This window comes from Marmota flaviventris, unplaced genomic scaffold, assembly GCF_047511675.1.
Source record: "Marmota flaviventris isolate mMarFla1 unplaced genomic scaffold, mMarFla1.hap1 Scaffold_49, whole genome shotgun sequence".
NCBI lineage: Eukaryota > Metazoa > Chordata > Mammalia > Rodentia > Sciuridae > Marmota > Marmota flaviventris.
Window position 1 is genome coordinate 2,988,318 of NW_027288305.1, and position 4,203 is coordinate 2,992,520.

Below are 4,203 nucleotides of genomic sequence, written 5' to 3' on the forward strand. Positions count from 1 at the left end.
TATAAGTTTTTTTTTCTTAATTTTTATTACTTTTAATTTGGTGGAGAGATACTGAAAAACTTCCATGGCCCAGGGAGAATTGCCCCACCTCTCCACCTCCTATGCCCTCCACCCATATTTCTTTTTTTTTTCCTCAATCCACCTTTGTCCCCTCCTCCGCACTGTCCTTTCCCCAGTGACAGGACTTGGCAGCGGTCACTGTTGGGGAGGAGGAGGGAGGGACCGCCTTGCTCCTTAGCCCCCTCCTCTGCTCCAGAGCTGGTGCGGTCCAACTCTCTCATGCTGAGATGAGGAGGAGGAGGGGGAGGGTGGGGCAGGAAGAGGAGGAAGAGGAGGAGGGGAGGAGGAGGAGTGGGAGGAGGAGGAGAAGGAGGAAGAAGAGTGGAGGAGGAGGAGGGGGAGGAGTGGAGCAGGAGGAGTTGCTAACAGGAGGAGTTATAACAAGGGAACTTGGCGGCGGCAGCCTCAGCTACAGCTTTGGCAGCGAAGGTCAGCGCCCTGGGCAGCCAGCACCTGAAGGACCAATGACAGGAGCCAGTCACCGCGCCTTCCTCAGGGGCTGCGAAGGCGGGTGGGAGGTAGGCGGGGGCTCCGGGTCCCCACCCCGGGCTGTGAGTGCCCACGCGGAGCCCCGAGGAGCCGAGCGCCCCCAAGAGGGCTGTTTCTGGGTGCGGGCACCGCTGCCCGAATGTGCGGGAAAGGGGAGCTGCATCCCAGAGGCGCCATGGAGCTGGGGAGTTGGGGTTTGGGGTGGGGAGGGCGGGAAGCGCGGGGGAGAAGCGGAGTCGCGGGAGAGAAAGGAGGCCTCCAGCGCCTCGGGAGAACTCCGGAGACGAGTCCCGGAGCGCGAGGCGGGGGGAGGCTGCAGCCCCCGGTGCAGGCCAGAGGTGAGCGCATGGGGGGGGGGGGCGCAGGCGGGGACACCACTGGAGAAGCGAGCGCCTGCCTCCCAGACTGGTGCGGGGTTGGAGACAGCCTAGGCTCCAGCTGCGCAGTAGGGCAGCCAGGGGAGGCTTGATTCGGGAAGTGCTAGGGGTGTGTGAAGGTGAAGCGGAGTGTCAGAGGCGGCCTCTGGCTGAGCCTCTAGGAGGAGAAGGAGGAGGAGGGGAGCCCCGTCCCGCAGGCGGCCGCCCTTGTCCGTGCCAGGGGCCTGAACAAGGGGCGCCTCACAACAGGGCCTGACAGGAAGGAGCTGAGGCGGGCAGGGCGGCGGAGGCTCATGCTGAGCAGGCCAGTCCGCGGATGGGAGCCTGGCCTGCAGCGGTGGGGGCGGGAGCCTGGGGCGGGGAGCCGGGGGCGGGGATCGGGAGCGGGGCCTCAGAGGCGCCAATCTCGCTCCCCCATGACTTAACTTTCTGGGTGGACATGTGTGCCAGAGGTGCGCTGGGGCCAGCCGGGGCAGGAGGAGTCCACCCATATTTCAGCTCAAAATTGTATTCATGGAGTTCTTGATGTCTAAAAAATTTTGCTTTATGAAAAGAACCAACTACTCTCAATTTATCTTTTATTCATTGTAATTAAATTATTCCTTTGTACATGGAATAAAAAAGAAATTATTAAATTTATTTGAAGACATCCGAATAACATTTGGTTACGCAGTCTGCCTATTTTAATATGACTTGCAAAATTGAAAACTGCAGAGGAATTCTAAGTCAATAGAAAAATCTCTAAACTTTTTTAAGGACATTCATCTCAAAATGTGTTTTTAAAATTAGGCACTTCACCATCTGACACAGGAAGAGAAAGATAAGAAACCAAATAAAATACTACAAAGTCTGACAGAAACTCTCTTTCCAAAATTAGACTTATTAATCTTCACATGAGAGACTCCATTTTCTACAGAGGGCTTATTTTTTAATATACAAGACCCCCTCTCCTCCCCACTAAACTTAGAAAATTACACTGGTTTCTTGGGGCTTCTGCCCAAGTTTCTTCCTTATGTACCACTGACATTTCTGCAAACCTCCTCTAAATATTGTGAGAGATAGAAGTGGCTTTTTATTTGGAAAAGTAGTTGTGATTTAGGATTATCAGTGAAACCCCTTGGGGCTTTATTGAATCATGTCAACAGCTGTCAGTAATAATAGGTACTTTGCTGGCCACAACATAATGTATTGATATGTATAAAACAATGTTATAAACTGGAAAAAAAAATATGTTTTTTTTTTTATAATTTATATGCAGTCTTATGAATAATACAGAGATCTTTGTGAGCATTATGGTGCTGTAGATAATAAATTTACCCTGTTCTCTGGCCTGCCAAGAGAGTTGTAAAGCAGAATATATTGGTTCACCTTTGTGATAATAAGCAATTTTAGTATGTCAGTAGGTTCTAGCTACATTTACTTCTGAGGTCTTAAAGAATAGTGTGCTCTAAATGGTTCCTGGAGTGTTTATACTGGCTTTGACTCTCCTGGGTAATGTTTCAGTTAGTGATAGGATCAGATAACAAGTGGCACTGTTTCTCAAGTATTGATATTGTGATATCTCCTGTAGTTTTATTGGCTGGAGTAGCTGATTTTTTCTTAACTGGATCTGTAGTTCTTTGTATGTATTTTTAATATGATTTTTTAAAAGTGGTTTATAGACTTGTGTACATTTTCTAAGTGATATCACCCTTCTTTCTCAGTTATTTTTGCATGGATCAGGAATCAATAAGTCCTTACTGTTCTTGTTTTATCTTCTTGACAAAATACAGACACCCTTATAGGAAATGTTTCTCTTGAAACTGTAATAGTGATCAATTCATCACCTCTTCATGTGTTCCAAATGTTAACAAGACATCTGCATTGGTAGCAAATCATAATTGATTATATGAATTTAATTTATAGTAACATGTTTACATAAACTTTGTGAGAATAGCCAAGCTTTCTGTGTTAATTAGTTTCTCCTACAATAACAGTAAGGGTGGCGATTTTTGCATAGGAAGAAAAACTCTGATATTCAATCATTCTTTTGGCTGATAACATACAACTGAATTTTTAACATGTTGTAATTTCCTCACAGGATAACAAAGAAGAAATAAATTTATAAGCAGCACTTTATTGAAGGTAATAGCTTTTCTACAAGGGGTGAAACATTTCATTTTGTTCCTATTTTCTTAAAATTGCATAGACTAATTCTGAGAAAGTACTTAAGCACTTTCTTTATTTATATACATTTTTGGATGTTGATGGGTCTTTATTTTGTTTATTTTGATCACATGCAGTGCTTAGATGAAACCCTGTGCCTCAAATATGCTAAGCAAGTGTTCTACCATTGAGTCACAATCCCAGCTCCAGGCACAAACACAGGTCTTTCAGCTCTTTCTTGATGTGTAGAATTTCTCACCCATGCCTCTGCTGTCTTGATCTAAGTATCCATACATTTACTTCACACTGATACAGTGATTTGATGCACATACACAATACCATTTACTGCAACAAAACAGCATGGTTTATAACTTAAATCAATTTTAAGCATTCAAGCTAATTAGAGTCATAAAGCTATAAGAATAGGGCCTTTTAATCCACTGGTATATTAACCTATATAAGATGGGTGGGCTTTTTATACAAAAAATCCTGAAGTAGTCCTGAAGAATATTTGGATTGAAACAGGTGAAAAATAATGGTTGAAGCCCACTGCTCTTTTGTGTTTCACTAATATTAATGCAGAGACCATTGGGAGCAGCACACTAACTGAGCAGAATAAAGATGGCCAATTTAAAAGAAAATCAGAATTTATATAATACAGGACCTTTTAGATCACATCAGGTTGACTCCTTTGGAAAGCAAACGTGTAAGCTATGCAGCTCACAAGACATGACATGGATCATCCACATTCCGCATGGCTTGTGAGGCCTCTGTTTGGCAGCAGAAGACCCTCAACACTGGCTCCCAAAAAAGAGATTCCTGCAGTCCAATATTGGGATTAGAAAATTGTAGTAAACTATGGTGAAAGCAATTTTGAAGACAGATGCCTTCTGTTTGTTTCCAGAAAAAAGACAGTAAGGAAAATATGAGTGAAAAAGTCCTTTTCCATGAACTCCTATTTGTTTTGCTTTGTGAGCATACCCTATAGAAGAAAATAGAATTCTGACTGTGAGGGGAAATCTGGACCTCCAGTGATTGTTATAGAAGAATAGAAAATGTTGACACCAAGGGTATGCTATCAAATGCTTAGCATAGGACTGCCTACTTCTTTGAGAGAAGGCTCTGTGGTAAA

General features: G+C 44.5%; 1 long non-coding RNA gene across 1 annotated transcript; it reads left to right on the plus strand.

The window, feature by feature from the left end:
• Nucleotides 1-789: 789 nt before the first annotated feature.
• On the plus strand, nt 790-3,039 carry LOC139704325 (uncharacterized). The gene is made up of 2 exons (XR_011706305.1): nt 790-887; nt 3,007-3,039. It is a non-coding gene; the product is annotated as an uncharacterized lncRNA (long non-coding RNA).
• Nucleotides 3,040-4,203: the final 1,164 nt, after the last annotated feature.